The 23,844-nt window shown below is 42.0% G+C and overlaps 1 protein-coding gene across 1 annotated transcript in view; it reads left to right on the top strand.

Moving 5' to 3' along the window:
- Positions 1-23,844, top strand: part of KIAA1958 (KIAA1958 ortholog) — a 53,586-nt gene that overhangs the window by 6,000 nt on the left and 23,742 nt on the right. The window lies entirely within an intron of this gene.

Below are 23,844 nucleotides of genomic sequence, written 5' to 3'. Positions count from 1 at the left end.
CTCTGCAAAGGGTAGGGAGTAACTTTGGTCCATGGCCATGGTGGATGGGAAACAATAATTTTTGGTAGGAGAGAAGGTCAGGGCTAGGCATCAAAACATGTGCATGACACAGTGTGATGTGGGGATGGGTGTACAGAGAGATGTCAGTGGCATGAGAAGGAAAACACTATGATGAGATGAAAACACTTCTTAGTTGGCATATCTTCAGCTTTGTCCTTGTCACGGTGCTGAAATCTGCCTGGAAGCCATCATGGTGCAGAAAAGTGCCAAAACAGTTAGAAGCCTCCTCTGTTTTTTGAACAGCACACTGATTGGTATTTACACCTTATCTGGGCTATGGTCAGGTACTTCCATGCAGTTGTAATGTGCAAGTTTCCAGAATGTCAGCCAAAATTAGGGAAAGATTAGCTTTTGGTATGTGGCTTGTGTTTTCTTAACTCTTCTGTTTGTCTACTCTTCTTAAACCTGAAGTCAGAGACTGTAATTTCTATATTTCTGGTATCTCTGAAGTCTTAAGTATGGAGGGGAGAGGATATATTTATGTTCTCTGCTAAGTGTTCTCCTGAAGCTCTAGAGAAAACCCTCATCGCCCTGTAATAGTTTGCGAAATCTGCTGCAACACACCATAAGGAGCCAGCATATTTTAGCTGGTAACACTCCAAATGTCATAGCTTAGAATTTGCAAAATATTGCAGCATGAAAAAAAATTAATGAACTATTCTCAAAATGTAAAAGCTGACACTTTTTTTTTTTTTTTTTGATCTATGAGATTTTGATCCTTGCTGTTGAGCCAGCTTTTCAGAGAAGGCACTGAAATACTCATTCAGTGGAATGTTTTCTGTTCTCCATCATGTGGATCGTCCCTACAGCGATCCATAGTCATACCAGGTCATGCCACTTTACTCTGTGAGGTTAAATATCTACTCAGATTTTGTTGTAACTGAAAGCTTTTTATAGAGTTGGGGTTTTTTTTCATATTTAACCAGGAAAGTGAGTATTTCCTGTTCAAAATTTAGATTTCATATGGTCTTTTTTTAGCACTGTTAGGGGAAAGAATAATGTCTGGTTTCTTTTTTTTAACGTTCTTATCTGCAACTATAAAAACAAGGGTGTGTTTATAAAAACCGAGCTCTTACAGAGCTAGCTTTTAGTTTTCTAAACCCAAGAGACAAACATTTGTTGTGTAACCAGTAGATTGCAGTTGAAACTGTTCTATGAAGTGGTTGGCATATTCATTGCCAGATGTGTGTATCCTAGCAATTTTACCAGACTTGATGAGTGCTGATGACTTAATTTCAAACCACTCAAGTTTAACATTGCCATGTCTGATTTCCAAAAATACAGATAACTATTGTGGAAATGAACCGGTTAAAAAGAAGTGTTGTGTTTGTAACAATTGATTATTAACTATCCACTGTCAGGTGGATCATTTCCAAATCTTCCAGATTTCAAGTTACATTTCAGTGTAGATTCTCCTTACAAGTTTAAAAGTTGTACTTCCAAGCCAAGACATGCAAAAAGCCCTCATGCAAATAACCTGTGTCCAAAACCTCTTTCAGTTAAATCCTGTTTTCTGCACACAGCTTCACTTCATAACAGTATACAGCTAAGAACTCCATAAATGGCAGATTTTCTCCAAACTCAATATTGTGAACCAATGTAGGACTCCACCCACTTTGTCTGACCTGGTGCTTGGCATCACCCTAAGAATTAGGCACAGTGCTGAGTGTTTGCTGAACAGGCAGTGTGGTTTGATAGAAATACTGATGACGAAGATTTTTTGGCAGGGGAGAGCTGGGTCAGATATTCTGATTTTACAAATCTGTCTTGATTTGAGGAAGACAAGATACTTATTGTAAGGGTGAGTGGAGGAAGGCAGAAAATTATATATGCAATATATATATGTAAACACACAGTAAGTAGATTCTTTTCCCTTTGCCTAACTGTAAATAGTCTAAGAGTTCAGTCCTGTAACATATTAGACATTATGGCACTATGCAGCAAAATACAGGTGAGTTATTCTCCCAGAATTAATGCTTGCAAGGTGTAATAGACAATTGAGTTCCACTTTTTTCCTGTTTTTTTTTGTTTTTTTTTGTTGTTGTTTTGGTTTGTTGGTTTTTGGTTTTTTTTTTCCAAATATTCTGTGAATATGTGTCCCCCTCAGCTAGTTTTTTTTGCTCTGGTTAGATAATCTATTCTGAAATAATGAGACTGATTTCAGTATGGAAATCCACAGAAGCCTTTCTTAGTTATGCATTCACGTGTATGAAGAAAAAAAAAGGCTATCTGGCAGAGAAAAAAAATTGTAAATTCGGATTTACCATTTCTTTTGGACCACAAGAGAATACGTTATACCGAGCGTCGCACATAAGTCATGTTTTGGAACAGCTCCATAAGATAGTGGAGCATTACTGAAATACAGCATCAGGCAATTTATATGGAGAGTGGTTACTCACTTAAATTGAACTCTCTTCAGTATGCTGCACCTGCTTTAATGTGCTGTGTTTGCTGTATGCATTGAACAGTGTCATAAAGATGGTCAAAATTTGTTTTGGTCTAGCTGGGAGTCGAGGAGAAGTAGCAGCTCGGAGCCATACAGCAAAGATACGCACAATTAACCATTGCAATTTAATTTTGTGTTTATATGTGTTTGTTAACATTCAGTGCTCTCCTTGTTGGATAGTTAACTCTGTAAAGCTAAGTGGCCTCTTTCAGTCAGGTGTCTCTAAAACTGTCTTCACCTCTGCTGACCTCCTAGATAGTGATTAAACTGTTTGGCTGTGTTTGATTTGCTTTTAACTGGTGTGGAAGTATTTACGTGGGATAATATTGTGCAGATTAGGATGGAGGAAGTAAAAACGTGGAACCACTTCAGCAGGTTTTGTGAAACAAAGACGTATGAATCCAGCACGTATCTGTGTATTTTAAGATCTCAGGACTTGCCCTTTGGGGTCAATATTTTATTTTTTCCTCTGGAGGAGAAATTGCTCCTTCAGTGGAAGGCAATGGTTTCCCTCGTTGCAGCAGTTCTCTCGTGGCTCTACTGATGCTGGTGCCCTGCCCATGGCTGTGAAATCCACACTGGGCATGAGGAATATGCTTTTTAGCAAGGTAAGAGCAGAGCAAATTGCTCTGTGTTTTACTTCATTAATATTGATGTGCTACCACTGTCCTAGTACAATTAAAAAGCAGAAAGTCTAAGTGAGCACATCTGGACATCAGCTGTTTGGTGTCTTTCCTTGTCTGCCTACACCTGTGAATTTCACTACTTGCCTACACTGTGTTGTGTTGGAAGATAGGTTTGCTTGTTCCCTCTGGCATAGATGGAGTAAATTTGTAACATTATGTTATGTCTGTCTTTTTCATTATTCCAAGGGAGTTGCCAGTCCTTTCAGTCTTTTTTCCTCTCTTGAGGTTTTTGTTTGTTTGTTTTGTTGGGTTTTTTTTTGTAGACTGTAGCTCTTCAGAAGAAATTGGGGTGATCAGTGCATATTCCCTTTGCTACAAAGGTCATTCTTCATGGGGGACTTCATTTTGCCTCTCAGTAAGGAGATGGAGGAGCATCTACATGTGGCTCTTGAGACTGCTGTGAGGAGGGAGCTGGAGTTTTTGTGTAAATGAAGTTCTGACCTGGCCCCCACAGATGTTATGGTCAGAGTTTGGGAACTGGGTTGGCAAGTCAGTAGGAAGGCTTGCAGGACATACCTGGTTGCCCTGGTACCAAACGAAACTTCCCACATAATTAAGGCAGCCTTTGGTAGACTCGGGGTGGAGGGACAATAGGTCCCTGGCTGTGCAGAAGGACCGAGACTTTTGTGTGGATGAATCTAGTGTTCCTCTGGGTTTTGTGTGGGTTGCTGATCTTGCACGCTGCAGTTTGGAGGTGCACTGAGTTTCCTGTAGTCTTACATGGGCTTTTTGTTCAGGGGTGGTGTTCTGGGAAAAGCTTCTGGGACTGGGTTGAGCGGAGGTCTGCAGCACTGACTGGTGTAAAAACCTCCTCATAGCCAACCAGCAACTGGGAGAGTTGGACCCAGGCCCCTGTAATGGTTTAATCCCAGCCAGACATCAAGCTCCTGCTTGTTCACTCCTCCACCACTGGGATCAGGGAGAGAATTGGAAGGCTAAAAGATAGGCTAAAACTCGTGTGTTGAGATAAAGAAAAGTTTAATAGGGAAAGCTCATGCACAAAGCAAAGCAAAACAAGGAATGAATTCACTGCTTCCCATGGGCAGGCAGGTATTCAGTCATCTCCAGGAGAGCAGGGCCCCATCATGTGTAATGGGGACTTGGGAAGGCAAACATCATCACTCCAAACATCCCCCCCTTCCTCCTTCTTCCCCAGCTGCATATACTGAGCATGATGTCATATGGTCTGAAATATTCCTTTGGTCAGTTTGGGTCATCTGTCCTGGCTGTGTCTCCTCCCAACCTGCCATGCACCCCCAACTTCCTTACCAGTGTGGCAGTATGAAAAGCAGAAAAGGCCTTGGCTCTGTGTAAGCCTGCCCAGCAATAACAAAAACTTATTTATATCATCATCCTTGTGTTCAGCACATATCCAAAGCACAGCCTGATACGAGGCACTGCAAAGAAAATGAAGTCTACCCCAGCCAAAACCAGCACAGCCACCATTACTAATGCCAGAGCCCTCTGTCAGGAAGGTCCTGCTCACACATCAGGAAGGTCTGCTGTTCCCATTGCAGAATGCTCTTTCATGAATTGATGTAGCACTAAATCTGATGAGAAACTTGTTTAAACATGTCTTAAAATGGCGTTTTGTGGTCTCTTTGCAAACACGTGTTTCTTCTTCCCAACACCCCCCACGACAACTGTTATCTCCCATGCAGGAATGTCCTGGGAAAGGTGTCCTGAGGTGTTTCCCATTGGACCTTGTTAACCCCATCCTGTGATTGGGTGTTCCTGTAAGCCCCTTGAGACTTCTAATTGGTTACTCTGTGAATCCTCCTAAACCCTATAAATGTAACATCCCCAACAATAAACTCTCTCTTGCCTCCTCTCCACGCCGGTGTGCTGTCTCTGTACCAGCCATGGGACCACGTGGGTGCTGGGGGGAGGGGAGGGCACCTCTCCCCTCCAGGCTCAGGGCCTGAAAAACCCTGTCGCTGGAGTTCCCTTTCCCCATCCCTACAAGACGTCGGAATGGTTCATCAGATGGAGATGGAACTAGAACTGGGCTCCCCCACGCTGTGGGTGGGGAAAGGGATCCAGAAATTAATGCCTTCTTCCTAAGGCATAAGGTATATTGTTGAAGTTTTACTGAGGTTCAAGTAAATTAAGTTATATAGGTGATTTTTCATCTGCACGATTCACCTTTCCTCTCTGCTTAATGACCAGTTTGAAAGACTCTCAGAGCCCTCGGCAGTCTAGCAGTTTCCCCTCGTGACTGTTGTACAAGTGTGATCCTCTCTGGTTGCATTTGTTCTAAATGCTGCGCTACTTTTAATGATGCTCTGCCTGTGCAAGATACTTTTCAGAAATAATAGAAGTGTATCACTTTTGCTGAATTTATAATTATACTATAAAGAATTCAGGAGGATGTCAAAGTAAAATTTCTCTTGATGTGACATGCTATTTGAGAAACAATGTCTTGGTTTTGTTGTGTGGGATGGATTTTTTTTTGCTGGTTTCTGTCGGGGACTAACAAAAGAAAGCAGCATTACTGTTTTTCACATGGTTTGACCCATTAGATTGTTTGGTAGAAAGTATTTGAGTAGGCGACAAATTGAATTGCTTTTACATTTCCAAGACACTTAAGACAGAAAATAGAAAAGACAGCACTAGATAAACATGCTGCATATATAATAATATTACTGCCAAGGAAATTTAATTCAGTCTTCAGTGATGGGTTTGGGCAGACGTTTTGCATTCAGCTAGAGATAAGGTAATGTATGCAATGCAGTCTCAAGTAAGTAGGAAGAGAATGAAACTGATATTTTGCATTAGTTGTGTATTATTTATTGTATTTGATAGAAGTGTAGAGCAGACACCTGATACTAACTAACACCATCTGCCTGGTATCAGAAGAGTAGGGCAGTGCTGTCTAGACTTTCTGTATAAGAGTTGTCTCAGAAAAGCTTTTATTTTGTAAGCCACTGCTTTGCCAGTGTTTTTCCGGGTAATTTGCTTTCTTTGCTAAGGCTGTAGTTCTGGCATTAGAAATCAAGGCTGGCATTAGTAGTTGACTGTTAGTGTGCAATGGTCCCAGTATTTTATATCAAGACAATGAAAAGCAGAGGTTATGATCAACTGCAGTAAGAAACCAATATTTTTGTTCTCTGAGGGCAGGAAACTGCAGGAAGACAGTTTTCACAGAATCATAGAATCAAAGAATATTCTGAGTTGGAACTGATCAGGATCACTGAGTCCAACCCTGACCCTGCGCAGGACACCTCAAGGATCATACCATGTGACTGAGAGTATTGTCTGAATTCTTCTTGAAATCTCTCAGGCTTGATGCTGTGACCACTTACCCAGGGAGCCTGTTCCAGTGCCCAACCACCCTCTGGGTGAAAAACCTTTTCCTGATATCCAACCTAAACCTCCCCTGACTCAGTTTCATGCCATTCCCTTGAGTCCTGTCACTGCTCATGAGAGTGAGTTGATCTATACCTGCCCTTCTGCTTCCCCTTGTGAGGATGTTGAAGACAGCAATGATGTCTCCCCTCAGTCTCCTTCAGGCTGAACAAACCAAGGGACCTCAGCTGCTCCTCACGCGGCTTCCCCTCCAGACCCTTCACCATCCTCATTGCCCTCCTTTGGATGCTCCAAGAGCTTAATATCTTTTTTGTGTTGTGGTGTCCAAACTGCACACAATATTCAAGGTGAGGCCGCCCCAGTGCAGAGCAGAGCAGAGCAGGACAGTCCTCTCCCTCAGCCGGCTGCTGATGCTTTGCCTGATGCCCCCCAGGACACGGTTGCCCCTTCTGGCTGCCAGGGCACTGCTGACTCAAGTTTTGGGATAGTTTGTTATGAGAATATACTGTGGAGGGGAAGAAGCCACAAGTTTTGAAAATGTCCTTTACTTGAGTGCTCTGAAGAGATAGGTGTCAGTAATATCCTTAGACAAAGAATGAGAGAAGGACGAAAACAACACAAAAATACAAAGAAGTTTCCAGCTGTTCAAGTCAGAAATAATCTGATGGAAGAAACTATCTAGTGCAGTGGCTAATCTGGTGGTTATGTTCCACTGTGGTGTTTAGGTGGAAGGATGAGGTGGCACTCTCAAACTTGAGTTTGTCTCAAAAGCCACATGGCTCACGACTGGTGCTTCCAGAAGGAGCTTACTGTATTTTGGTATAAATCTCTTAAGGGAAAACCAAGTTTTGAATCAGATTCTCTGGATGGGAGACTAGTTCCCTCTGAAATGGTGCACTGCACGGTAGTCTGCCTTGGTTCTGTCCACTCTTCATCCGGGTACCCCTGTGGTAGATGTGAGACACAAAATACCCTTCACCACAAACAGAGCTAAAGCAACAGGTTTTTTTAGTCAGAGAAGGTAACAATATCCAACAGTGTCATTTTGGGGCTGGTACCTTAGTCAGTGGTACGTTGAGGAGAAGGGAACTACAGCTAAACATCAAAAAACCAAAAATGGGCAATGGAAGGCCTACCTGGTGCCGGCCGATGCTTGTCAGGAAGTGCAGCTTGCTTTGTGTGGTGCAAGTAGCCCTTGTGCGATCCACTGCACCTGCAGCATGCAAAGCACTATGCCTGCATTCTGCTGAAAGGAACGAAAAGGTTTATTGCTCTTTCTTATGGAATGCATTGCTTCTGTTCATAAAGGTTGCTGATGTGCATGCTGGGGATTGAGTGGGCTGTGAGTGCGAAGTTTCAGACTGTGGGGGAGAACAGTTTTTCAGGAACTGCTGCTATGGCCTGTCTGGCTGCTTCTTCGCAGTTAACAGAGAAGGTTGTCTAGAGACTGCCATAAAGGGGAATCCTTGATTTTCTGTGGCAAGGGTGGTTTCAGAAGATTTACAAGGATTGTGAATTTAATTTTAACAGGTGTGTGTGCATATTGGGCTCACTAAGAGTGCTCTAAACTGCTCCCTCTCTGCTGTGTGGCATGGGGAACACTGATCCAGCACTTGGACCTGACCAAAATCCCCCCTAATTTCAAAAGTGTGCAGGCTATCACACTAGTAAGTTACGTCTTGTTATGTTAACCTCAGTGACAAAGGGGTTTAGTGTGGGGTTAATGGGAAAGTGCAAGGAAAATCAAGGGAGTGCCCTCATTGTGCATCACTTAGGATCTGGCATATGACTTGGCAGTGACATGCATGGCAGCAGCATGTGTGGTGAAAGTGCAGGGAGGGAGCTCACGAAGTTGAGCCAGGCTCGAAACCTTCACATTACCTTCCACTAGTCCCTCTGGATGAACCTAGATGTCTCACATATTTCTCCATGCCTTTTTGCCTAATGGTGGAACTGCTAGAAATGCTGAGTCAGTCAGATGCTATGAGGAAGCATTAAGAAAGTTACAGGCACATGTGAGCCTTGCTGAAACTGACAGTGACTGAGTTAAACAGGTGGGGAAAGGGTGAATTTCTCATAGTAATTTTTAAAGTGGGTCTTTAACTTTCTGTGGAAGCACTTGTTAAAGCAGAGGCAGGTGACAGCATTGTTCAGTTTCACTGAGCAGTTGAGTCCAGTGATAATACTACAAGGGACTTTTGTTTAAATACATATCTGTGTTTTTCTTTTTTACTGGGCTTTTTGCTGACATTCATTTCTTCAGTCGGTCTTTTCCTGATGTTAACTGCTGGTACCTTGGACATTGTACATTACTGGCATCAAAAATATTCCATAGGTAACAGAAGTGAACTGCTTGTTTTTAAAGAAAGAAACTAATAAATACAGTACAACACCAAAACAGGAAGCCCTGAATGATACTGCTCTAGCCAACCTCAACATTGGATGTTGCATAGCTTTGGCTGTGGTTCAGATTTGCATCCTGTTTGAGTGATAAACATTTGCAGCCACCCAGGTGAGCAGGTGAGTCTCACCAGGAGCACCACCTGCCTAGTGGCAAGGTAGTCTCTAATGCTGTCCCCCTCTCTTGCCCCTTGCTACTGGCCTGAGTGGCCTCCATGCATTGGAGGACAATGGCAGAGAGGGTTTCTTCTGCATGTCTTGTATTTTTGCATGGTTGGTTCTTCAAGTATCGGGGCCTCTGGTGGTCTAGTGGTTAGGGTGCAGGACTCTCACCACTGCGACCCGGGTTCGATTCCCAGCCCCCCGGGCAGATGGAGCTCGTCAGCCCTGTGAGGCAATCCATCTAAGAGAAGGTCACTCTAAACAAACCTACGTCCTGGGGAACCTCACTGCCACTGTCCAAGCTTGCTCGGCCCCGGCACATGAACCTCAGGATTAAAGGGTGGGCTCAGTTCAGCGCACGCTGTGTCTCACCTAAAAAATCCACTGCGCAGGCTCGAAGGGTTAATGACCTTTCCCAAATCTTCGCTCGCGAAGACTGGCCATTATCTTCAAGTATCACTTTGAGTTGCTGGCACAGCACCAATGCTGCCTGCCAAATTATGTATTTATCCCAGAGGCTGGTCTCCTTCTCCTTGCCCCACACTGCCCTTCTTGCCCAGTCTGTTGGATTGGATTCTGGATGTGAACAATCAGAAGTTTACCTTTAAAAAAAAATATTTTTAATTGCTGATTACCAAACATAGAGCTCTTAGCTATGAAATGTTTAACTTGTGCAGCTGCGCTGTGGAGAGAGAAATCTTTTGACTGCCCTTTCCCTATCTATCATCTTTCAAAAGTGTACAGCCAAGAGATTTTCATGTCTTGCCTTTTTATCTTTGGCAGATTTATCCTTGTGCTGTACAGCTATTCTAAACACAAGCCTTTTAAAATGCTCTGAGAGGCCTTATTTTTGTTTGTATCTCTTTTAGAAGTATTCCTAGCTCCATTTGTTCCAGTCTGGCAGGCAGCAAGTAGGCTAAATTTCCCCTCACATCCGTGAATGTTTTGCTTGCTTTAGCAACCACAGGGATAGACTCCTCTCTAGTGTGTTGTTGGTGCAGCTTGAAATGAAAGCTAGTTTTAACAAAGGTTGATGCACCTCCATCTCCAAAGGCCAAAGCAAAGAACATACTTTATTTTTAACTGCTCTAAAAGCAATTTCATAAAAGACATTCACAGAATCACATTCACAGAATTACAGAATCAACCACGTTGGAAAAGACCTCTGAGATCATTGAGTCCAACCGAGGGGAACAGAGCTGTTCAGTTTTGTTTCCTGCTGCTTCTGGGCTTTATGAAGCTGGTAATGTGGAGCTTGCTCTTTGGAAGTATATTTTGGGTTGCTTGAACTTCTCAGATGTCTTGTGTTTTGTAAAGCCTTTGAGTGTTTTGTTTCAGTGCCATTATTTCTATGAATGTTGGTGGTTGTAATTCGGCTACAGAGAAGCACAGTTAGAGAAGGGTTAGCATTCATGCCCCATCTGAAGCAACGTTTCAGTACTTGCATTTCCACTCTAGTGAAATGGTTAAATTTTGAAAGATGATTGCAGAAAGGTCAGCTTGTCGATATTTTAGATGGCATAAGGAAAAACAGGTATGTCAGTCCTGCAAGACTTAAGTTTTTTCATCTGTCGGGCATGGCAAGATTTCTTTTTCTAGCACTACAGGAAAGTGTGGGTCAGAAATTGCTTCCAGCCTTTTGTCTAGACAGAACCAGGGCATGCTGAGCCCTCCAGGATAGTAAGTGAAATGTGCCCTTCCATTTGGCACACCAGCAAAGACCCCACATAGAGGGCTGCTTTGCTGAGGGTTGGTTCACAGCATTGTCTTTGGCTTTGTACATGTCATGCAACTGTGGCCGGAGGTGGCAGCTTGCTCTGGCCCTTCGGTGTAACCTCAGTAGACAAACATTGTTGAAACCTTAGACTGAACTGTCAGCATGAGGAGCGTTAGTAGGTTGAACATAGCAGGGACTCTGCAACTTTTTCAGTGATTGCAGTGGTGTATTAGGGAGGGTTCGAAACATACTGAGACTAGAAAACCATGACACGGTTAAAAGCTTAACAAAAAACAATATTTATTACCAAGAGGTGGCCAACAAAACGAACAAACCCAAAAGGGAGGAAGGAGGAGAGAAATAAGCCCCCAGTACGACCTCCCCAGTTACCCAGCTGTTGCCTATAACGTTATCTTACCGACCTAGCATGCCTATAATTACCCATAGCAGAAGCCACATCCTTGGAGAGTCAGTAAGTTCACAAACTGGCAGGCGTCCCTGCCAAAGGCAGCGTTGTCCTTGGTGTGAAGTTAGCTCAGCTTCCAAGAAAGCACTATCTACTTTTACACAATTAACTGAGTGACCACAACCTCCCAGGTGTGGCCAGTGCCTCCCAGCCAGAGGCCCTCAGTCCCACCTCCCGGTTATGTCAGTGCATCTCTTCTGCGCATGCGTGAGAACTTCGGAAATCCCCTCATACACACACAGTATGCTTTGGGGGTCTTTCTTAATTGAGTCTGGGGGCCTACTTCATCCTCCTCGTCCTCAAATTCTCCTTCAAGCGACCTTGGAGGAGAATTAACCAATCACAGAACACCAATTAAAACAGTTTATAGAGAAGTTCTCCCTCCAAGGACGAATTCACTGTTTTATCAGTGAACTTGGCAGGGAGAATACAAACTACTGCAGGTGGCTGGGGCCAAACACAGACCAAAAGTATCAGCATAAATTCACCCTGGTACATGTGGTAATACTCAATCAGCACTCCCACCCTTCTCTTTGCTGCCAACATGCACCTTTTACTAGCAGTTGGGCAGGTGGATGTGTGTGTGTGTGTGTGAATGTATGACTAGACTTGCCCTTCAGATCTGGAGGATCTGTTTTTCTCTTTTCTTGCACATAGTAAGTGACTGTTGAGATGCCTGAAGGTAAAGGTGAAATGCTGTCAGTGCAAAGCAAGGGTGAAAATCAGCTCAAGGCTTAGATGTGATATAAGGCAAGGGGTAATTGTCCCTCTGGCTTCTTTCTGAGGTTGCAATGGATATTGCAATTTGCAGCAGGGTGAAAGGGCATCTGCCTTGTCAAAGTCAGAAGAAGTGCTGTCTAGAGAGATGTGACAACAACATCACTGCTGAGTTTGGTGGTAGTAATTCTCACTACTCCCCTCCCAACTCTCACTAGTAACAGTTTGCAACTGGAAGGAGCCAGCCAATTTTTCAGACACCTAAAAAATGGTGCAAAGCATTAATACAAGAATACACAATAGAGATTTTTCTGTTTTAGACTCAACATACTAGTAAATAGTCAGCTGCTCTGACTGAAGCAGCTCCTTCTGAGATGAGATGAAGCTGTCCAAGCACATTGCCAAAGCAATCCTACTGGAAAAATGTTAGCAGAAATTAAAGAAAACTGGTCATGGCAGTTCAATACACTTAGCCCCTGTATAAATGTCAACATGTTCTTTTTCACCCTTTCTCCTTTTTGTTTGGTTTTTAATTTCTAAATAGAAGCTGGTGTCATCCTCAGTATAATTCCAAAATAGCCCTTCTAGGTTCTGTTTTATTTCTCCAAACAAGACATGACCAGGTATCTGCTGGATCTGCATGAATAGATAAGTGTGAGAGACCTGACTGGCTTCAAATGCAAATACACTCCATGACACAGTTGGATGAATAGTGTGTGCATGTCCTTGCAAGAATGTTTTCAAATACTAGATTAGTAATTACATATTACTAACTACAGAGTTATAAAGCTCTGTGTTACCTAAATTGTGATGCTCAGTTATTCTTGGCATGTTTTTCAGTGTTTGTCATCAATTATAGGTTATTCATATCTGGAGAGACTTAGAAGAATTGATTAGATATTGATATCAACGTCCCTGGAATGCCCATAGGGTATGACATTTCAGCTCATATTTGTGGGACAAAGGTGTGGGTGTTTTTTGCCCCTTTTTTTTTTTTAATGAGCAAAGGCTGTATATTTTCTGCTTGTTTATTCGAAGGGTGGACTAAATGCAAGCACAAGAAAGAATTAGTTGAAAACCCTGTGAAGTTGATACAGTAAAGTATCTTCTGATATCTTTGAAACCTACTGTATTTTAATAAATAGTTTATCATCTGTCATTTAATTGAGAAGGGAGAAGAGAGGAGGAGAGGAGAGTCTGGAGTATCACAGATGGAAAAAAATATATTTTTAAGAGTTTTTACATGTGGTATTATCTTTGGAGAGACTAAGAAGTTTGCCTGGATGCGTTTTTTGGAGGAGGATAATGGAGGATAAATACCTTAAAATAAATTACTATGCTCCTGGTAATTACTTTCATTCATCTGTTTTTACTAGCCTGCATTTGTCCAGGGCCATTTCCCACTCTAATGAGATGAACCAGTATGAACAGAAATGGGTAATTTTGAAAGGAATTTCCTCATCTATTTTTGGTACGATAAATCCAGTACTAATAAAGCATAGCAGGGACAGACTTTAATGAATCACAGTATCATGGAATGGTTTGGGTTGGAAAGGACTTAAAGATCGTGTAGTTCCAACCCCCCTGCCACGGGCAGGGATGCCACCCACTAGATCAGGTTGCTCAGAGCCCGATCCAACCCAGCCTTGAACACTGCCGGGGATGGGGCATCCACAGGTTAATGAAGACATGCAATGCAACAATGTAACAACATATGCAACACTATATTGACTTTTTTCCTTACACACCCGTTTCCATTTTACCGGTTGAGTGATTTTTTAAAGTCCTATTTTCACTTGCTTTACCAAATATTAAGCAGTGTACGTAGCATATTGTTCTGAACTCCAGTTGTCTGAAGGCTACAGTTCAGGTTCTGAACCTCCAAGAGGACATAAGGGAGAGTTCTTGAGACTCAGTCCTCCATGATAGATAGAGCTCTTCTTCCAAAGTCTTTTGCATGCCAGCTGCCAGTGCCTCTGTATGTAAAACATGAATATTCTGGGGTTTCTCTCTATTTCTTAATCATGCACCATCTCTAAATCTACATGTTGTACATGTCAAGTCTTGCACTAATGTTAATAAGAACTATGCTTGCTTGAGAATACACGTTTAGCTCTTTTGGCCAAAGCTTTGGAACTTGCCTAGCTAAAGCTTTCATCAGGGTTTTAGACAGTCGGGGTCAGGTTTTATAGATGCTTAGTTTATATGTCTGCGTAGACCTCCAAAGATCCCATTTGGTGCTTGTCCATCCTTTTGATTACATAAATGCTTCTAAGAACTGGGGCCTGGGTTGACTGAGCCAGATAAGGTCAAAGGAACCTTTTCCATGTCCAGCTGTTTAAGCCTCTGCAGCTCCAGTCCCACTGAACTCAGACCTGCAAGCTTTCAAAGTGCAGTGCAGAGTGGCCTGGGGAGGCTCAGTCCCTCAGAACTTCATGTTGCACTGTGACCCACTGCCTGCTTTCTCCATCAGAACAGTAGGTCAGGCTGCTTGTCCTGTGGGGTTGCCACCAACTCCTCACCTGTATGTGGGTAAGCATTATGAGGTGTTGGTCTCTTTGTGTACTTTCGGGGAACCCATCTCAATAATCTTAAAATGTAATCTATTTTAAATCTTGGTTTAATTTTAATTTTAATCTGAATTGATCAGATGCTAGAGGCACACAGCTAGATATGTTTCTAGGGATAATAGAAAACTTGAATGGAGCATTTCTAATTTTTTTATCCTGTGGCTGTTGACTACAGGTTGTTACCCAGTATTTCTGACTGGCTTATTTCTGAATGAAAATCCTTGCTGGTGCATTTCTAGGGCAGCTTTCATATTACTTGTTTTTCTACATCATGTCAATTTCAGGTCTAGGAACTTTATTAGGGACTTGTTTGCATGTGATCTGTTATGCACAGTTGGATACAAGCCTACCCATCAAATAATCTGCTGTCTTTATGCTTCTTGTATGTTTTTCAAGTCCATTATCCAAGAACAACTCTTTTCTTCATGACAGAGAGTTTTTTTTTTAAGATTTTAAAAAGCAACTGCAGGACAGGATGACAGTCTGATGCCAGTGGTTTAATGATAGCGATACTTGTTGATATTTCAAAAAGCACATTCTAAGGCAGTTTGAAACTGTTTTTCTCACTGAGAATTAAGTCCTTGGAAAATCATTTATCATCCAAAACTATCTCTGTGTCAAAAAGAGGGAAAACCTAAACCCTTAAATTCTAGTATAGAAAGTGGAATTTCATCCTCGCATTGAAATACTGAGTTTCTACCATTGTTCTAATTTTCTGTAGAAAACAACTCCCTTGTATTTTGTAGATAGTTAATACTGTGGTTTCACTGACACTATTTAGGCAAGTAGTGCATGTTTTTAATATTGCCATAGTGGCACTATTCCAAATTCCCTTTGGTTTAGAAAAGCCTTGAAATGAAAGAAATCCTACAAATAAAAAACGCAAACCAAATCTGGCACAGTAGAGTCTTTCATCCACAGAAGCCACTTGTGTTTGCTTGTAAGGAATAGCATGGAATAGTTAAGTTGTCTGGGCTGGAACTGAAGGCATTGGTTTCCCTCTGAGAAGATGGGAGAGTTTGGTGCTCGTAATTTCTGTGTAAGTCAATGTTACTATTCCTGTTTTCTTTTTAGTAAATTATGCAGACTTTCTCTTAATACAATTTATAGGAAAATGAAAGGCCAGGGAAAACATCTTGCCTTCAGGCTGTGTATGCTTCATTCTTCTCATTGTAATTTTAAAAGTAAAGAGGGTACACACACTTTGTTGTAAACTCAGGAAATGATGTGTTTTGAAGATTTTCCAAACATGTGGTGCAATTTTTCCATTAAAGAATGATTGTGACCTGCATGCTGAGGCAAATGTTAGTGTATCTAATATAATGCAGTTTTATATCCAGGTCATCATAAGAAATGGTGTGAAGACAGATGCAATTTTGGAATGAATTTTAATTAACAACACAAAATATCCAATCCATGATAGATAAGCTTCCTGGTAACTTAAGAAAATCTAGACTTTTTCTTTTTTTGTTTCTTCCCCTCAGTGCCTTATTGTTGATATACTGTTCAGTAATTATTTTCCAGAGAATGTATTCTTTCTTTAAAAATGTTCTTTGCTGAATACAGAGCTACTAAAATATGAGAGATGGCCAAGATTGACTTGAGGCTACAGTAAAACTCCCATGTTTTGCTAATCCTAATGCTCAGGCACCTTTTCATGTACTCCTCTGTTCTGTCCCATTGGTTGCATGGTGTAGCAGTGTGCATTGCATTGGTGTCACCATCACATTTATGCTGATGTTGCCATCAACACTCATATTGACAAAGCTCACGGAGGCACTGTGAGTACCAGGTCTTTACCCTGGCACTGCTTCAGCAGAACTGTTTAACTATTATGGTGTTGGCTGGATGCAGAGCTCCTTCACTGTCATTTTTGCCTTTTCACAGAGCAGGTTTTATCCTAGAGGCTCCACATTTAATGCTAGATGCACCTGAGAGTCCCTGCTTGATCATTGCAAGACCCAGTTCTGGCAAAAGCAAAAGTAAATAACTTATCCTGCTGGCTTTTTGTTTTGATTCGGATTTTTATATTATATTTTGGTAGACAAAATGTGGACTCAAAGCAGGAGAATCAAGATTACTAAAGGGATCGAAGGACTGGTGACTCAGCTAAAAAATGCCATCTATCAAAGATAATTATACAAAAATTATATGAGTTTAGAGGCATATTTGAATCAGTTTTGGTTTGCCAAAAAGCAGATGTCAAAATTACAAGATGACAAAATCAATTAGGTTGGAAAAGACCTCTGAGATCATAGCATCCAACCTGTGACCAAACACCACCATGTCAACTAGACCATAGTAGAGTGCCATGTCCAGTCTTTCCTTGAACACCTCCAGGGACAGTGACTCCACCACCTCCTTGGCCAGTACATTCCAATGTTGAATCACCTTTTCTGTGAAGAAATTCCTCCTAATGTCCAACCTAAACCTCTCAAGAGACTATGTCCTCTTGCCCTACTGCTAGTTGCCTGGGAGAAGAGACTGACTCCCACCTAGCTACAACCTCCTCAGCTAGTTGTAGAGAGTGATAAGGTCTCTCCTGAGCCTCTTACTCTCTGGGCTAAACAACCCCTGCTCCCTCAGCTGCTCCTCATGAGACTTGCTCTCTAGATCCTTCACCAGCTTTGTTGCCCTTCTCTGGACATGCTGCAGCACCTCAGTGTCTTTCTTGTTGTGAGAGGCCCAAAACTGCACACAGGACTCAAGGTGTGGCCTCACCAGTGCCGAGTACAGGGGGTCATTTTTGCCCATTGCAGCAGGCAGCATTCTGAAATGTAAATGTAAATTTGATAGGAGCTCAAAGGGAGGCAGGGCTTGATTCATCCTAACTTCAGGAGGAATCTGGTGCTTTAGGAGTTCAGTTATGCAGGACTTGGTTTCTGGGTTCATTCAAGGCCACATAAAACTGATTGTGTTTTCCCTGTATCAAAACTCTGCCATTTTTTAAAGTTCATTGAAAACTGTTATGTGGGAGCAGGCTTCTGAAAACTGTTTGGAGACATGATGAAGACTTGATAGTTCCTTTCTACTCCTTTTCCCTCTCCAGGCTTGGAATATGACGTACAGGCAGAAATAAATCCACATAACTGCACTTAGCACACAGTCGTACTCATTCAAAGGTACATATATTTGCAAAAAAACCCCCTAAACCAGCAAGCCCCGAGCAGTTTTCCAAGATTGTGCTTATTTATTAAATTCTGACACGGAGATGCAACTTGAACTGGAGCTGTGAGGCAAGCTAGATTTCATCAGAGGTCCGAGCAGTTAAAAGTGCTGCCCAGCACTGCATGTCAGTGAGGTGAAACACTGAATTTGAATGCAGCTCAGGGAGTGTAAGTAGAAGAGGAAATGATTTCCATGGTAAGTCCCTGCAGTTCCCCTCAGTCTGTGTCAATAACCTGGGAGCACATAATGGTCATTGGATAGTTCATTCAACAGTCTGTAAGTCCACAGAACTGCTAGTCCTAAAACTTGCTTTCAGTTTTCAGTCTGAAGAAACACAGATTTCAATCCAGATCACCATCCATGTTGTATCTCAGGTCTTGTATCTCACTGCAGACCACAGTGAGAAGTGTCTGCATTAACAAAATTAATTAGGTTTCACTGAGGCTTTGAAAGAAATTTTCAGGGGTGCACTTCCTAAACACTGAATAGAAAAAGAGAATTTCTTTGTCTTCACACTACTTAAAGACTATCACTATGTTTACAGTATTTCGTGCTTTCAAAATCCTAAAACCTCTTCTGGGTTCAGCTGTACACTGCTCAGTTGTAAGCAGCGTGGAGTGTTAATATTTTACAGGGTTACATTAGTGCTACAGAGCTTCTGTGAAGCATGTGGCAGAACATGTCCTTTATGGGATATGTGAGGAAGAGACAGGGTAAAAAAGATGAAGGAGAGCACTGTCAAATGACCCTTCAGCCACACTGTACAACAGCAAGGCTCACGTAGCTCCTGTTTAGTAGGTGCTGGGGGGGGGGAAGAATACAAAACTAGAAGCAGTGGTGCCTGTAGCATTACATTTAGATTAAGGATAGAGCCCCCAAACAGTTCCTTAGTCCCTCCTGCTGTCAGTGGATGAATCATTTTGTCTTGTGAATGAGGCAGGCTCTTGGGAGGCTCTTAATCATGTGATAGTCTTCCACGTGAGAAGGCAAGGGAACCCACAAATGCTGTCCCAGCCAAATCCTTTTCTCTCTCAACCAACTGGAAGTGTTTCACCAACAAACAGGTTTTGCTGCTTTCCTCTGGCTTGTGATGACAGCTGCAGCTGAAGGCGTGCCACACTTGGCAAGGAAAGCATCTAACCTGAAGACTAGCTTAGAAGGAGCTGCAGCCTTGTGGAGCGAATGTGACAGACAACCATGAAATTTTTCTGAATGGGGAACAGCATTAACTGCCCAGAAACATGTGTATTATTTTTTCTTCCTACTACCCCCTGCACCCATCTCTCAGGAGAGCATTCTTGGTGGTTATTGTTGAAAGAATCATAATTGTGGTTCATTGTGGGTAAAACTCTGTCCTGCTCATTAAGTAGCAGAGCTCCTAATGACTTCAGAAAGCCCAAGACATAAGCACAGAAGCTCTGAAATACACAGAAGGGAAGTCACTTGCTACATTTAAGTGACTGAACTTATGTAAAATGTGGGATGAGCCTAGAATTGTGGAGGTGGAAAATTAGCATGAAGGTTTTATTTTGTTCCTACCGTGCATTCCTATTTATTTCTCAATAAATACAGAGATAAAAACATAGGCAAACAGAATACACTTACATAATTTGGAAATAGTGATTTTGTTGAGGTGAAAGGTTGTTTTTTCCTTAAAGATACCAGCTGGAGACTGTACAAAAGTGATAAGGAACAGTGACAAATGAGCATAGCTAGAGGAATTACTCACCAGTTTAAGGATACGTGACATTGCCAAACTGCCTCAGAGGCTTGCAGAACTTGCCAGAATTTGTGAACCTTTCCTCTGTAATATACACCCTTTTGTTTTCTAGAGAGACGCTCAATTAAAAACATGTTTTCCTAACTAAAAGGAGCCATGTGCAGTTCGTATCAGAGATGGAAGTCAACCCCTTTCCCCCATGTAAACTGGAAGACCTAGTTAATTCACACCTTGGCTATAAGGTGTCATTATTTCTACATGCTTGTTTTCTCTCCCTCTCTGCTTCTTCTTGCTTCATAGTCTTTCTTTCAAGCAAAAAGTAAATTCAATAATATTTAGGTTGACATAAGAGTTTTGTACTCTTGAAGTCTACAATTAGAGAAAATGCACTGACCTATTCCCAGTCCTTCCAGTTTGCTGGTCTGTTTTGGTTGAGTAGTTGTCCATCCTAGTCCTTTGACAAGTTGATGACATCCTTAGCAGTATCAGTGGAGAAATCAAAACACTGGGGCAAAGAGGCTGAGCTTTAACTCCACTGTTAGTAGGATTTCCCTCATAGGAAATAGCAGAGAAGGTGATTGATTAGCAGTGGCATGATTTTGGGTGCTCTGTTGCATAGCTGGGGCCCCCAACATTTGTGGACCTCTATCTGGGTTAGACTGCAGGTCCTGCTGAGTTTACTTCAGCATCTTACTTTATGAAAGAGAAATACTACAGGTAAACCTGAATTGATGGCTGGCAGACTTGTGAGAATGCAGCAGGACCTTGTGGGGACCTCAGTACTACTCTGCCTTCTCTGGTGAATTGAGACGTGGATTTCTGCTGTTGTTCACCTCAGTCATTTATCAATGCTAAGCACTTGGCTTAAGAAATGCTAGTAATAAGAGAAGGCCTAATATTGTCCATTAGCTAAAACAGTGAATGAGACACCACGGTGGCTAAACTTCTAATGCTCTCAATTTGTTAGCTATCGATTGTGTTTTCTTACTTTTAAGTAGGAAAAGATAGGTCTTTCAAGAAATGAAGCAGTGCTTCCCCTTCAAATGGTGATGAAGTAACACCGTGGTAAGTTTGGACAGGGTGGAGGCTGAAAACAGAGAGGATTTAAAATATTCTGAGCTTCTTTTGCTGGTATGAGAAAGCACAGTCCAAATGCTTTCAAAGTTTTTTTGAATGTAAAAGCTGTTAAAACATTGCTTCTCCATAAAAACTCTTTAACAGATTTCAGCTGTTGCAAGATTGGTTTGGAAACCATGCTGTTTAAAATGAGTAAATGCAGGGGTATTTACATCTGTCTTTTAATGTTATAGGATTCAGGTTTTAGAATTTTTATACAACTGTGTGATTAGAAAGATTATTTTTTATTATCAATGAAAGTAATTTTTGCATTGTAGTCTTACTTGAGAATCTTTGACTTCTAGAAAATTCTCAGAAGGATCAGTCTTGGCATCATGTCCAAGAGGTTTGTTAATGTAGTCCTGGCAATACTGTTTCCTTGAAAAAAATCAGCATGGAAGTGCTAATAATCAGTAGTGGTAATAGAATTTCAAACACACATGTGTGTGATGCAAGTTAGTCTGAATCAACTTGTCTTATATTACCCTGGGAAAGAAATCCATTCCTAACTACCCAAGTCTGTGAGAGGACAGGATCCCAATAAGATTTCTTTCCTTCTTTACAACAGAATTCCCCCATCACCCTTCTGGAGCTGTAGGTCCACCAAATGCACGGTCCAGTGTACAGACCCTGCTGGAGGACACCCACTCCCCACTGTACACTTCTGCATCATCCTGTTTTTTTCCATTCAGCTACTTCATCCTTCATCCTACTTCACTGTCTCCTCACCTCTGCTGCCTCCTTTCTGAGGGGAGCCACATCACAGATCTCCCTGTTTGCTCTGAAGAATCTCCCATGAGGTCCTAGTCAAAACTCCACTCTATCACTCTCGTGTGCAAGAAGTCAGAGGAGAAAAGGCGGTTGAGGTAGCCAGGTCTTTGCTACCCAAAGGTGTTTGTTCATTCTCTTCATGGGATAAAGGAAAGGATTCATACTGGCAAGCTACCAACTGCTATTGCTCCTGGGACTTGCCTGGTGTCAGTGCATCTTCTCTGCATCCTCGCAAAGGGCCTGTTGCTACTGCTGTGTGTAAAATCGGGAAGAATTTTGTCTGCATCAAGCTGGCTAAGCCAAGTCCCATCGTAGAACACAGAAGAGGGCTACTCATTAAAGGTTGCTGTTCCTCATTGCCCTTTGGTCCCCAAGTAGTTATGACAATACCCTGGTTCTGGATATACAGAAAATATTCCCTTTCCCAAGTCAAATGGTGTTCCCCTTAATGCACTGACAGATCTCAAGGAATGGGTTTGCAACAACGCCACTTTCTCACGTGGCACATATTCTGTACACATTAGTCATTATAGTGGCATATTGTAAATGAGGTCGTAAACGCTAAAAAAGCCTTAAAACTGAGCTCTTACTTTAGGGTCCAGATAGCTGCAGTGACTTTCCAGTGCCTAGACATGCTTCACTCTGAATTAGATATTTATAGGCTCTAAACTGCAGAAAAGTGCAATGGGAGGCTCCTATAATGCAGTTAAAATAACAGTGTTATTCACATTGAAGTTATAGCATGTTTTTGCTAGTTACTGTATGATTTCAAAGTTATCATGTTAGCAGATTATTAAGCATGAGTCATCTTATCAGATCTTGCCAGTTTGAATGAAGGACTTATATAATTTCTGAAATGTGATTTAGCAAACAAGAGCAGACTGTCAGCCAGCATCATACTGTCTGACTGAGCAGACAAGTTCCTTCTTCAGGAAACCAGGTAGATAATGATGCATTTGCTGTGCTTTCTACAGCATGAGTCCCTCTCTGCCGAAGTGCCATTGGCAACTTCTGCTGTGGTTGGCAAACTGAAGACACAGTGCTTCTGAATAACTGTTGTCTTTGGATTTTTAACACAATCTTGACCATGGCAGTCAACCTTATCTCATTTCCCTGAGGGGAAAATGGTTCTTCAGATGAACTGGTCTTTCTGTCTTCCCAAGACACATCTCTGGTCGTGCAGCAATTGAGCAGCTCCATGATATCCCATGTGTTTACACTGAAGCAGCTTCGGACTATATCACTGACTATAGCTTTCCCCTGTTCTCTTTTCAGATTCTCTTCTTTGCCTTGTGTGAGTGTGGTGTTCCTCTTCTGATCTTTTGGTGTTTCTTCTGTGGCAGGGTGCACTGGAAGTACATATCTTTGAATATCTCTCTCAGAAGATATGTGGATGCCTTGGGGGTTTTGACCTCTGTCAAGACTTGACAGTGAATCTTTAAAAGGTTTAAAACAAATAACTTAAGAGAGAAGGTTTAGATATTTAAAAGTTGTATGTTTGCAAAGGGGAGCCTTCTCCGGTGCCTAAAAGGCTTACAAGCTGGGGACCTTCTGCATTTATTATACTGCAGAGAGGCACTGGTCATGTAAGGAGCTTTATGTTGCAGGTCATGCAGTGAGATCTGTACCATTCCTGTGGTTTCATAGAAGCTGTAATTTGAGTTATTGCAGCAGTTATTGGAATTTGAGTTGTGCATGCACTCTGGCTTGAGCTGCTGCAAAAACAAGCTTAAATTGTACACAATTTTATCTGTTTCCTAATTATGTGCTTCTTGCTGTTCATCTATTCCCTCCATGTCATGCTTAATTTCAAAGATGTTGGAAAAATACCTATAAGTTTTTTAAGTATCTAGAAATTCCCATCCTTGCTCCATTTTTGACCCCACCAAAGAGTCACAGTGCCTGGGTGGGGTGGAAAGACCCATGAGAAACCTTGTGGAGAATATTGTAGGCAGTACTTGTCCATTTTGTTTCCAGTTTTGGTTTGCACAGGCCAAACTTTGCCTGGTGAACGGGAGCGAGTGAGCAGGGATGTGCAGGCTGCAAAACCATTGAAACACAGCCTCCTCATCTCCCTTGGCACAGAGCAAACTGGCTTTCTGCAGCTAACTGGCAAGTGATGTTGAAGAGCAGCTATGTGGGCAGGTAGTAATTTGTGTGGATTTTATGGAAAGCATTCTCCAGGGGCAGTTAGCCATTGTGTAGCTATCTTTTTGAGCCATGACACGGTTCATTTTGCATCTAAAAATGCTTATGTGGAAGAGGATAGGGAACAAAATGAGGTGTAACATTGTCATGAATGCTGCATTTCAGCTGTAAAAAATGTAAAGGGCTTTTCTGCTTATATGAGAATAGAATTGAAATGAGATCGACAGAAACTCCAAGACTTGTGGGTCCTCTTCACAAAGAACAGGAGAGAGAAGATTAGGAAGAGCCTCCAAACAGACCTCCAGAAATGAGTGGAAGTTCAGAAATACTTCATCTGTCTGAGGTCACTGAGATGACTTCTTTGGCATTAGGTGTGTGCAGAGACACT

Source organism: Lepidothrix coronata, unplaced genomic scaffold, assembly GCF_001604755.1.
Source record: "Lepidothrix coronata isolate B3197 unplaced genomic scaffold, Lepidothrix_coronata-1.0 Scaffold55, whole genome shotgun sequence".
Classification (NCBI taxonomy): domain Eukaryota; kingdom Metazoa; phylum Chordata; class Aves; order Passeriformes; family Pipridae; genus Lepidothrix; species Lepidothrix coronata.
This window is presented reverse-complemented; position numbering and strand designations above follow the sequence as displayed.